Below are 13378 nucleotides of genomic sequence, written 5' to 3'. Positions count from 1 at the left end.
GGAAAATCTTGGGTCTGGGACAAACCCTTCCAAAGTTGCGTAAGCCTTTGTCAGCTTCGAGCTGCTGTTCTGCAGGTGCTTCGCTGTGCTGACACAGCTCATGTTAGCCTGTTTTATTTATTGCTCTTTCTTTTGGAGGAAATCAGAGAGAAAACAGGACTCAGACCACAAACAGAAAACTTTATCTGTTTAGTTGTTGAACTCCTCGGGAAAGAAGGAAGAAATCTGTCAGAGATCTGTGAATGAATTAAAAAATTCACCTTCAAAACACAATAAAAAAGAGGAAGGAACCAGATTAAGGAGCCTTGTGCCACAGAGACACTGGGGCTCCTGGAAACAGAGAGGGAAAAGTGAGAGACAATTCGATTAATTTCAATAGAGAAAATAATTGTTCCTCTCTAGTCATGTTCAAGGTTCTGAAGGATATGCGTGGGTAAGGAAAACAGTCTTTGACCTCACATTGCTTATTATAGCTGAACAGAGAAAAAGTGCGAGCCAACAACCAGAATATAAAGCAAACCACAATAAAGAGACTGTAGCTGGTGTGACACCCCCCCCATTCTAGTTATATGATCAGATCTTGTATCCCAAATTATGTTTTGTTACAAACTCATATTAGAATCCTGTTCTCAAAAACAGTACTTAATGAGCCCAGTAAACACACTTTCAGAGAGTAAAATGTAGTTGTCAGGGAAGAAATAAAAGTTTTAGAAAATATAAGTAGCTTTCGTCCAAGTGCCTATCCCTGTGCCTGTTGATGGTCACCAGAGAGCCTGAGCATATAGGAAATCGTCCTCTTTCTAATATGAAAGGCATATTTATGTTCCGTGGAATGAGAGGTATGTGTGGTATGGGAACAGGACCCAAGGTCATTGCAGGGCTCCCAGTTGTAGTGCGTATTTCCTGAGTTAGGTTTTTCCAAATGGATCATTGCTTGTTGATTATTCACATCCATACTTTCTACTGGATTAATCTTGGGGTGTTGAGTTATTCTTGTAATTTGTCATCATTCTTCCCCTTTTCAGAGTTCTCTAGATTTGCTGTTGTGGAGTTTTATTTTAGTCTTGCAGTGCATTCCAGCTCATCTCTAATGTCCCAGTCACATTTGTTTCACAGTTCCTCAGTCTTTACACATGGTTTCTTAAAACTCTTAAGTAAAGGCTCAGAAATGTGTACTATTTTATAAAACACATGCATTTTAAGTTTGTTTAAAGATAATATGTATTTAATGTTTTACAGAATAGAAATTTGAAGCTTATTTTAAAAAAGAGAAATCAAAGCTCAGAAACACAGACTTATATAAACTATCGATCATCACCTGTCACCTAACCAAGTTAATATTTGTCTAATTTTTAAGGCAAGGTTTGTGTGAATACAATGCAGAAATCTGAAACATACATTTTGATAAATGCATATACGCCTATAAAACCACTACCCCAATCAAGACGACAAAATGTTCACCCATATCTCCTTCCCGTTAATCCTCAAAATCCATGGGCAATCACTTTCCTGACTCCTATCTTCAGAGATCAGTTGTGCCTGTTCTTTAACTGTATGTATGAAAGGATACAATTTTCACATTTTTGTGACTCTCTCTTTCAATCTATATACTGTTTTTGAGATTGATCAATATTGTACATATTGGTAGATCCTTTTTTATTGCTAAGTAAGTATTGCACTGTATGGAATATACCATAATTTGATTATCTATTCCACTGTTGATGGATATTTGTGTTGTTTTTGGGTATTATAAGTACATATCCATTTACAACTAACCCAAGTCCACTTTCAGACAATACTGTGCTACTTTACTTTGTAGTGTGAATATCGTATAAAAGCAAAATAATCTTAATATCTCCTCCCATCTTTTGTCTCATTGCTGTCATTCATTTCATTTATATACTGTATATATAAACATGTATATGCATATATAGACACACATGAATAAGATATATACAGAAACATAGTTAATTGAATATATTGTTGCTGTTAATATTTTTAAGAAACTTATCAGCTAGATAGATCAATTAAGAATAAGAAAAGTAAAAGTTTTTATTTTACCTTCACTTATTTTCTTTTGATGCTTTTTAATTCTATATGTAGATCTAGATTTCTGACCTAAAGTATTTTCCTTCCCTCTGAAGAACTTGTAATGTTTCTTACAAGGCATATGTATTGGCAATAATTCTCTCAATTTTGTTTGTTTGAAATAATCTTTATTCCTCCTTCCCTTTTGAAGGATAATTTCACAGGATCCAGAATTATAAATGGATTAGTTTTTTTCTTTCAACGCTGTAATTATTTCCCTCCACTCTCTTCTTGCTTGCATGGTTTCCAAGGAAAAATGAACTCCAACTCTTATCTTTGTTTATCCCTCTCTCTTCTTTCAGGATTTCTACTTTATCTTTGATTTTTGGTAGTTTGAAAATAATATGTCTTGATGTAGGGTTTTTGGCATTTATACTGCTTGGTATACACTCAGGCCCTGAATCTGTAATTTGATATCTGACATTGATTTGGTGGAAATTCTCAGTCATTGTTTCAAATATTTCTTCTGTACCTTTCTCTCTTTCTTCTCCTCATGTTCCCATTACACACATTATACCTTTTATAGTTCCCACTGATCTTGGATATTCTGTTCTGTTATTAATTTATTTTCACTCTTTGTTTTCTTTTCAGTTTGGGAGGTTTCTATTGCTATATCTTCACTTAGAGATAATTTCTTTAGCCATGTCCAGTCTACAAATATAAGCCAACACTTCTGTTGCAGTGCTGTTGACCCTCTAGCATTTCTTTTTGGTTCTTCCTTAAGATTTTCATCTCTCTGCCTACATTGCTCATCTGTTCTTGTATGTCACCTACTTTACCTGTTAGAGCCGTTAGCATATTCATCATAGTTGTTTTAAATTCCTAGTCTGATAATTTCAACATTCCTGCCATGTCTTGTTTTCATGCTTGTTCTGTTTCTTCAAACTGTTTTTTTGTTTGTTTTGCCTTTTGGTACACTTTGTAATTTTTTCTTGATAATTTGACACGATGTACTGGGTAAAAGAAAATTTTGTAAATAGGCCTTTAAAAGTGTGGTTGTAAGGTGTTCTATAGTCTTTCCTACAAGGGGAAGTGTTCTACAGTACTATAATTAGGTCTCAGTCTTTAATGAGCCTATGAACTTTGGATTGTGAACTTCACAAGTGTTTCTCAGTTGAGTTTTGTTTGTTCTGTTAGTACTGTTTTGTTTTAGTAGGTGGGACAGGATGGCTAGAGTGGATTGGAGTTGGAGCTAGTATATACTTCCTTTCCCCATGTCAGTTAAGCTTGATAATACCCCAGCAGGTCAGACTCAATTACCTAGTTCTGCCTGAGGGCAAGCCTTGCTAAGAACAGAATGCTAAGGACCTTTTCTTCTCCCTGTATTGGAAGCACATGAGGGTTTTTCTTTCATATTTACTGTGAGTACCAGATTGGAATCTGGAAGTAAATCTCACAATATTGTGCCCCTCACTTCCAATGATTGAGTTTCCCTGGAGATTTTTACTTTTAGAGTTGTCCACATTCAGCCTCCAGCAATTTGTCCATTACAGTCCTGGTTTCCCCACGATGGCCCCGGTTCCCGCAGCAGTTTCCTCTCCTGAATCTGTTCTTAAAAGCAGCCATTCACTGTATTCTTTGGTCAGTCTCTCCAGTCTCCGGGCAGCGGTTTGTCCTATGTCTTCCTCTCTCTTAGGAATCTAAGAAGGGTTGTTGATTTTTCAGTCTGTTCTGCTAAAAACTTGTTAGGATGGGTTGGCAACTTTCAAGCTTCTTACATATGGAACTGGAAACTGAAATTCTGGCCATTATTATTAAAGCCAAATATATTGTTATACAAGTCTTTTGTGGCCATGTTTAATTTGGGGGGATAAATCACTAGATGAATTACTAAATCAAAGTAGGTATAATGTTTAGCTTTACTTAACACTTACATTTTCCAAATGGTTGTATCTATTTATAGAGTCCTATGAAAGTTTCAGTAGCTTTATACCCTTGTCAATATTTGATGTTGTCAGTATTAAACTTTAATCATTCTTATGTGTGTGAAATGGTATATCACTGTAGTTTCTATGTTCATTTCCTTGATGACAATTAATGTTGAGCATCTTTGCATATATGTTTATTTGCCATTACGAGAGTTATTCTTTCTGAAGTGTCTGTTCGGGAATTTGCCCATTTAAAAAAGAGCGTTGTTTTTCTTTAATATTGACTTGTAGTTTTTCTTTATATATTATGGATTCAAGTAATTTGTTTTACATATATACTTGTTATATGTACAACAATATATACTGTACATGTATAGGTATTGTTGTGTACAATATATAACAAATATATACATATATTTGTTAAATATATATAAAATATAAATATATGTATACCATTTCTTCCAGTGTGTGACTTCTCCTTACATTTCTAAATTCTAAATTCTGTCTTTTGACAAATGTACACTGCTCACAAAAATTAAGAGATATTTTATGCTTCACATTCACTTTGAAACATCCCCTAGTTTTTGTGAGCAGTATAGTTTAATGTTTATGAAGTTTAATTATACTGCTCACAAAAATTAGGGAATATTTCAAAATGAATATGAAGCAATAAAAAAAAAGAAGCATTTGATTTTTTTTTATTAAACAAGAACATCAGGAAAGCAAACAAGTCAAAGAAAGTTGTTCAATTATGCAAATGATATGCAAAACCAACTTTTATTTCATTGGAGAAAATGCACTATACAAAAGGCTGGAAGTACTGGAGTGTCTTCTGCATGTTCCTGATCCCCTAATTTTTGTGAGCAGTGTATTTTAATTTTTTTTTTCTGGAAGCTTTTAGTTCTAGCTTTGTGATTAGCTTAACAATCCAGCTCAAATTAATTTTTTGTATGTGGCTTAAGGTAGCTGTCAAGGTTTATTTTTTTTCTATTTGCTTATCCAGATAATCCAGGGCCATTTGTTGAAAAGACTTTCTTTTCCTTGTTAAATTCTATTGGAAGCTTTGTGAAAATTAATTTGTTGTATTTGTGTGGCTCTTTTTCTGAACTCTATTCTGTCTTGTAGATTCTATTGGATAGTTTACATAAACTATTGTGTCATCCATGAATAATGATAGTGTTGTTTCTTTCTTGCCAATCTGGATGCCTTCTTTTCCCCTTGTGTTGGTTATAACTTCAGTAGAGTGCTGAGTAGAAGTGCAGACATCCTTATCTTGTTTCTGACTTTAGAGGGAAAGCATTTTGTGTTTCAACATTAGTATGATGTTCACTGTAGGACTTTTGTGTTGAGAATTTTTATCAGAAACGGATGTTGTTTTTGCCAAATGTCTTTTCTGTGTCTGTTGAAAAGATCACATGGTTTTCCTTTTTTAGTTTGTTAATACAGTGAATGACAGTGATTGATTTTTGAATGTTAAGCCAAGCTTGCATTTTTGGAGTAAATCTCACCTGACCATAATGCTTTTAATACTTTATTGGATTTGATTTGATAAAATTTTGTTTAGAAATTTTGCATCTAAGTTCATGATGAATATTTTCTCTAGTGTTCTCTGACTACACTCGTTCATTTGTCTATTTCTCATTGTAGATTGATCAAGAGTTAGTTATTTTTGCTCTGGTATTTGGTGCATAAACTTGTTTCTTGTGCTAAGGGTTTATTGAGCTTGGTGTATCAATGGGTTTATAATTTTTATCACACAGAAAATTTGAAAATATTATTTTTTCAAATATTTCTCTGCCCTCTCATCTCCTTTGGCAACTCTAAATACACATATATTAGGTCACTTGAAGTTGTCCCATAGTTCACTTATGTTCTTTTAATTTAAAAAATTATTTTTCTCTTTGTATTTCATTTTGAATAGTTTGCCACTATATATTCAAATTTACTAATCTTCTACAATATTTAATCTGCTGCTAATCTCATCCAGAATTTTTTCTTCACATACATTGGTTTTTTTCTCTTTAAAAGTTCAATTTGGGCCCTTTAAAATAATTTCAGTAACTTCTAGTATTTACTTTTTATTTTTTATTTTTGAGAGAGAGAGAGAGAGAGGAAGGAAGAAAGATAAGACTCATCAACTCATACTTGCAGCACTTTGGTTGCTGTTCATTGATTGGTTCTCATATGTGCCCTGACTAGGGGGCTGTAGCCAAGCCAGTGACCCCTTCCTCAAACCACCAATATTGGCTCAAGCCACTGATCTTGGGCTTCAAGCCAGTGACCTTTGGGTTTGAGGTAGTGACCATGGGGTCATGTCAATGATCCTACTCTTAAGCCAGTGACCCCATGCTCAAGCCAAATGAGCCTGTGTTCAAACTTGAGACCTCAGGGTTTTGAACCTGGGACCTCTGAGTCCTAGGTTGATGGTCTATCTACTGCACCACCACCAGTCAGGCTCTAGTATTGATCTTTATAGCGGCAGGATCCAAGACAAGTATTTTTATAGGTTTCCTAGGGAAATAAACAATAATGAGATAACTAAAAACAGAGTATAGGTCTAAGAACAAATACATTTTTCTGAAGAATGTTATAAAGCATAAGATACAGCATGGTATTAGGAGACAACGTCAAGGATTACATTGGGGTAAAGACCTAGTTCTGATGTTTTGTGTCTGTGTAGCCTCAAAAGGCCACTCAAACTTTTAGAGACTCAGTTTCTTCATCAACAAAGTAAGGATAATAATGTCCTCTTTTTGCCTTTATGGATTATTCTATATAGGACTCAAATTAAGCAATTAGAGTTATCTTGAAGTTAGTTATTTAATAATCAAAGCATTTCTTGTCTTTGTGCTACTCAACCTTTCCAAATTTTCTTTCCTTTTATAACATAACAATATTGGTTCTACTTCCAACTCAAGAAAACTTCCCTTATCCATATCCTTTATTGACTTCCTTCTTCCTGCTTCATAAAGTTAATACGCTATAATTGTCTCTTTAGACTTCTCCTTGTTTTCCTCCTCCTCCTCCTCCTCCTCCTCCTCCTCCTCCTCCTTCTTCTTCTTCTTCTTCTTCTTCTTCTTCTTCTTCTTCTTCTTCTTCTTCTTTTTCTCTCTCTCTCTCTCTCTCTCTTCTTCTCTCTTTTTCAATCTTTCTCTTTCCAATCTTATCATTCACGAGGACTAAGTATCCCCTTTAGGTGAATGATTCTCATTCTGTGTCCTAGTTTACAGCTCTGCTCTGAGATTCAAACTAATGTTTTCAATTGCCTAGTCAATAGGTCCACTAGAAAGCTCACAGATAATTGACACTCATGATTGACAGCTACCTCCCTGAATCAGCACTTCTAATTTGAAACCTATTTCTATGACTGGCACACTTTTTCTCCTGATCCTCCACTATTAACACATCAGGTATACAACTTACTTTTCATTCTTTCTCATCCCCAATTTCCATATTTTTGTTGGTTTTTCTCTCTACAGAATCATTTGTATCTATTGCCTTCCAATTTCAATGCCCCTGCCATGGCAGAGCCTTACCTTGCCTCCTGCCTAATCTAATACAGTAGCCTTCTCATTGTTCTCATGCTATGCTTATCTCCCTCTCATTCATTCACTACATGTCACCATAAAAATCTTCCTATTGCATAATTCTGGATGTAGCATTCTTCTAAAATGAATACTTTTTAAAAAAAAATTATTGTGTTTACATAGATTCAAGTGTCACATCGAATATATCTCCCTCTCTTCCCACCCCTGTGTTCCCCTTGATATTCCCTTTGCCCCTTCCCTCAGTACACTCCCCCTTCCTTCCAGGATTTGCTGTCCTGCTCTCTTTGTCTCTGTGTTATGTATACATAATTTCACTAATACCTTTCCCCTCTCTGATCCCATCTTCTCTCCCCCTTTCCCTCTGTCCCTTTGACCCTGCCTTTGCCTCTATTTCATTCCTCGGTTCACATTGTTCATTAGATTCCTCATATGAGTGGGGTTATATGATATTTTTCTTTCTCTGCCTGGCTTATTTCACTTAGCATAATAGTCTCCAGGTCCATCCATGTTGTCGTAAAAGGTAAGATTTCCTTTTTTTCATGGCTACGTACTATTCCATTGTGTATATGTACAACAGCTTTTAATCCACTCATCCACTAATGGACACTGGGTTGTTTCTAGATCATGGCTATTGCAAACAATGCTGCAATAAACATGGGGGTGCATGTCCTCTTTTGAATCAATGATTTGGTATTCTTAGGATATATTCCTAAAAGTAGGATAGCTGGGTCAAATGGCAGATCCATTTTTAATTTTTTGATGAAACTCCATACAGTTTTCCACAGTGGCTGTACAAGTCTGCACTCCCACCAGCAGTGCAGGAGGGTTCCCTTTTCTCCACACCCTCGTCAGCACTTATTGTGTGTTGATTTGTTAATGAGCATGATTCTGACAGGTGTGAGGTGGCATCTCATTGTGGTTTTAATTTGCATTTCTCTGATGATTAGTGATGTTGAACATTTTTTCATCTGCTTATTGGCTATCTGTATGTCCTCTTTGGAAAAGAGTCTATTCAGTTCTTTTGCCCATTTTTTGATTGGATTGTTTACCTTCCTGGTGTTTAATGAATATTTTAAAGACTCCAATTAAATTTAGACTTCATATTCTAATCCATTTGTTAATTGATTTGATGAATATTTATTATTAAATGCTGTAAATACAATAGTGAGCAAAACAGGCATGATTCTTGCCCTCAAGAAATTATCAGTCTTACATGAAAGACAAACATTACATGAACAGGTTAAAAAAAGTTAGATAAAATTGTGGATACTATTAAAGAGAAACAGATTTTATATCAAAAGATTTAACCTTGTCTGGAAGATCAGAGAAGCCTTTTTTACAGAAGTTTTATATTTATGTATCATATATAGAGACTTTAGTTTTCTCAAATTCCCACTCATAATTGACATTTCAGTTAAGTTGAACTACACAGAATCCTTTATTATGCCTTCTTCTGTGCTTTGTTCATGTTGTAGATTTTATTCTACATGTCTTTCAAATCCCACATCCTCCATATTAGTAGTGGTTGTCAGTAACTTTGAAAGAATAAAGCCTCAGAATCTTTGTTTGCCAGCATAGGATGGTGTTCGTTGAGATAATGTAGGTAAATACATATTATTAGGAGACTTTCTAGTAGAGCACATACCACATTCCCTCATGTATAAGATGCACCCATTTTCGAAAAATTTGTGATCTAAAAACTGGGTGCATCTTATACAGTGGTTGTGGCATTTCAAATGCCATAGATGGAACTGAGGATGAGTCAATATATGAAGACAGTGATTCGTCATTAGACACAGATGAGGACAAGCTAATGGATGGGAGTTTTGACAGTGATGAGGAGTTGAATGAATTTTATGATGAATAAAACTTGTGTTCAATAACTTTATGTAATACATTTTTTTTCAAATATCGGCCCCCAAATTAAGGTGCATCTTATACATGGGAAAATATGGTATGTGAAGTTTTCCTTTTCAATTCTATAAATAAATTAATATGCTCTATGTTTTCTTAGGTTTAAATTTCATTAAAGACTCATATATGTATTAATTGTTTCATCTATTTAGTTACTTACTATTATCATCTGAAAATCATACAAGGCTATTTAAATACCAGTAACATTTTATGAGTTCTAGAAGGCCCAGAATAGCATGTCTATTTTCCTCCAAATCAAATATTCATCCTGAAAGGCACAGAGGAAAGATGAAGAAAAGGCTCAAAGGAGTGTGCCTTAAGCTAGTTTACAGTTGGTTTTTGTAATCAGAGAAAGAAAAAAGACATTTGAGATAGTTAAGCTGTTAGGCTTGGTTCCCACTTTAAATAAGTAGTTAATGTAGTTAATATGAGACAGTAATATGTGCTTTTGTCATCTCCAAAACCTTCTAAAACGAACAGAAAAACAAGCAAGAAAATAACTGTTTTATCTGTAGACTCTTTTGCTAGAATCTGGTGAGTAGAATATTGGGTCTGCTGATTGCTGTGATGGGCATTTATACATAGGAAGAACTGACCTTATCATGAGGGGCTGGTTCATTTAGTTCAGAGAAGAGTTGCAATTATTGCCCTGAAAGGCTAATGTCTAGGCTTCTCAAAAAAGATGGTAGTCAGTTTGAGGGAGAGAGAGCTCTCAATTATGCAGCTAAAAAAGGTGAGAGCATCTTCTGAAATGTAAGCTTAGTTGTCTAAGACTATTACTGCCTCAGAGCAAAATGCTAACACCAAAGTTTTGGGAAAGTTGATTCTTCTTTAAGAGTCTCTGCTCAGTGAGTTTGTCAACCCCTTTGACTAGGATTAAAATTTACTTTATAAATTGGTACCATTTTTTTTTTCAGAAGAAAATGAGGACAATTTTAAGAGCATTCACTTTTCCCTTGCCAAGAAGTAATGAGACAAGCCTACAGGCTTGGTTCCATTTTGGTCAAATTGCAAATATGTGACATTTTAGGAATCTTGGGACATTTTACTCTTCACACCCATTTAATCACAGTTTTGTGACTGGGGTTTGATGGAATAAAGGAGTTCTGTAGACTCAGTGCAGTTTTGTTTCTGGAATTTTGTAGCAACTATGGTTTCAGAAGAGAATGGAAAAAATAAACACACTTAGCAACTCAAAGGCCAGCTGCCTTAAAACTGGCTTGGACATTCTGGACTCATCACCATGACTTTTTCAATTTATTTTTTTTCTAAATTGTAAACAGACTTGTGTGTATTCTTCTTTTGTATATTTGTATTTGGGGAAGGAAATAGTTGGGGTAGTCCTCTTTTCTACATTTATATAACCTTTAGAAATTTAAAATAACAAAGCCCAGATTTCACATTTATTAAAAACTGAGAGCAAAGACTGAAAAGCAATGTACTTGATGAATATTAGTACCATTTCTTTTTACTTTTAGTAAAACTGAATAATGATACTCTTTTCCTAATAACTCTCTGTGGTCTAAAGGTCAAAGACCTTTAGAAAACATTAATTTAGACTTAAAGACCTCCAGTGTGTATGATGGCTATAGTGCTGACTTTCATTACAGGGAATACAAGGGAAGTGTGGCATAAAAGTTTAACTAGTAGAGTTAATTGAATATTCCCAGTTTATACAGTAGTGTAGCTGAGTGAGAGGTTACCCACTTACTGAGACTTTCTTCCTTAGGTCTAGACAAAGCTTTTAAAATGGAATTTCTATTACTGTGGTGTACCCAATAATTTTGTTCCTTCTATAATACTTACTCAAAGGTGTATATCTTCTATACATATATCATGATGGGGTACCTTATGGTATAGCAGTAAGTGTGCTGCCTAGGAATATAAAAGCCTAATCCAGGCTATATGAGTGCCTGACTTCTGTGACTTTCAGTATAGCGTAAACACATCATCATCTACCATTTTGGAGAAAGAGTAAAAATGAAGAGTATGGAGGAAAATTTGGGGGTGACCTACCAAAATATATTTTTGTTGTTATTTAAAGTAGTCTGAGGTTTTTTATGGGGTGGGAGGAGGAAGGAGTCTGTTTGTTAATCCAAAGTACACTAATCATGAAATTACAGTAATTACACTGCGGTTTACCTAGGCATAGGTTCGATTTCATTCAGAACATCTTATCTCTCTGGCTGCAATGGTTATTCAGACATAAAATCATCAGATTTGTGTCATTGAAACATAACTAGATATATGATGAGGTTTTGAAAAGTTAGTTGCCTTGCTCTTCTAACTACCTCAAAAGATAATTCTCTGGATGGGTGGGATGGTCTAGGACTACTAAAGTCATTATCACCATGAATGGAGCTGGCCTGAAACAAAGCACTGGGTGTAGGGAAGGAAGGAAGGGGAGGGGAAACGTGAGAGATAGCAAGATAACAGGCCCTGGCTGGTTGGCTCAGCGGTAGAGCATAGGCCTGGCGTGTGGAGGTCCTGGGTTTGATTCCCAGTCAGGGCACACAGGAGAAGCGCCCATCTGCTTCTCCACCCTTCCCCTTCTCCTTCCTCTCTGTCTCTCTCTTCCTCTCTTGCAGCCAAGACTCCATTGGAGCAAAGTTGGCCCGGGCACAGAGAATGGCTCCATAACCTCCACCTCAGGTGCTAGAATGGCTCTGGCTACATAGGAATGACCCCCCCCCCCCCAGATGGACACTCCCTGGTGAGCATGCTGGGTGGATCCCAGTCGGGTGCATGTGGGAGTCTGTCTGACTGCTTCTCCGCTTCTATCTTCGGAAAAATACAAAAAGAAAAAAGAAAAAAAGAAAAGAAAAAAAAAGAAAACAGTAGTAAGAGCCCATATGGCCTCACAAACCCTGGACTACCCAATAACATGAACAAAAAAAAAAAAACCCACTCTTTAATTCTTTGGTTAAATCAGTCTTGGCCAGGTTTTCTCCTATTTGGAACCAAAAGCACCCTAATTGCTACAAAGGGGTTAAATTAGAATGTAATCACTAGGGCCACAGTGTCAAATAGAAACTTCTATGATGACAGAAATGTTCTTAAAAGCACTGTCCAATATGGTAGCCACATGTGTCTATTAAGTTAGGGCTGGTGACTGAGGAAGTAAATTTTTAATCAAATTAATTACATTTAAATTTAAGTACTCACATATTGCTCATGACTGCTTTATTGGACAACATATCACTAGATCGTCTTTAAGAGCTCTAAGAGTTATGATATTGTATAATTTTGTGAATGTACTTAGTACATATAATACCCATGAATGCATCCAAATGTTACCTAAATTAAAGTCTTTCCAATATACACAAGACCTCTGATTTCCAATAAGAATGGGTATATTAGATTTATGTTTTCAGTCAAAGTTGCTATGGGTGTTAATTTATGAGCAGGTGATAAACATCAATATTCACTACTTCTTTCTATATTAGTCCTTTTATAGTGGGTGGACTTGAGCAAATTATATAAAAATCTCTAATGATATTTTGAGGGTTAAGTGAGATAGATAATACATGTAAAAGACTCAGCATAGAATCATGCCCACTGTAAATTTTCAGTGAATGGCAGTTGTGTTCGTTGCTACCTTTGCTACCAAAAAGTGACACAGATGACCAAATGCTGCCACCCCTTAGTGAAAATGCTTGTATCTGACTGAGTACATGAGTGATAGATCACTGAGATATAGACATAATGAAGCTGAAAAGGACTTAGAGAACAAGTCCTATAGTTGTGGAGGGTTCAACTAAGTCTTAATCATCAAAATGACCAGGAAGTTAGTATAGAAGAGAAATTAAAAGCAACATCAACTGGCTCAAAATTCAGGTCCCTGTTTACTCTTCTACACTGTATTTTATTTTGCTTCACCTTTTCCCAGATTTTTCAAACTGCCTAGCATTCTCTATTCAATTTAACAAACAGGTTAAATAATGGAGACACATAGAAAAG

Source organism: Saccopteryx bilineata, chromosome 5 (assembly GCF_036850765.1).
Source record: "Saccopteryx bilineata isolate mSacBil1 chromosome 5, mSacBil1_pri_phased_curated, whole genome shotgun sequence".
Lineage (NCBI taxonomy): Eukaryota > Metazoa > Chordata > Mammalia > Chiroptera > Emballonuridae > Saccopteryx > Saccopteryx bilineata.
The sequence above is the reverse complement of the archived record's forward strand: the minus strand, read 5'-3'. Positions refer to the sequence as shown.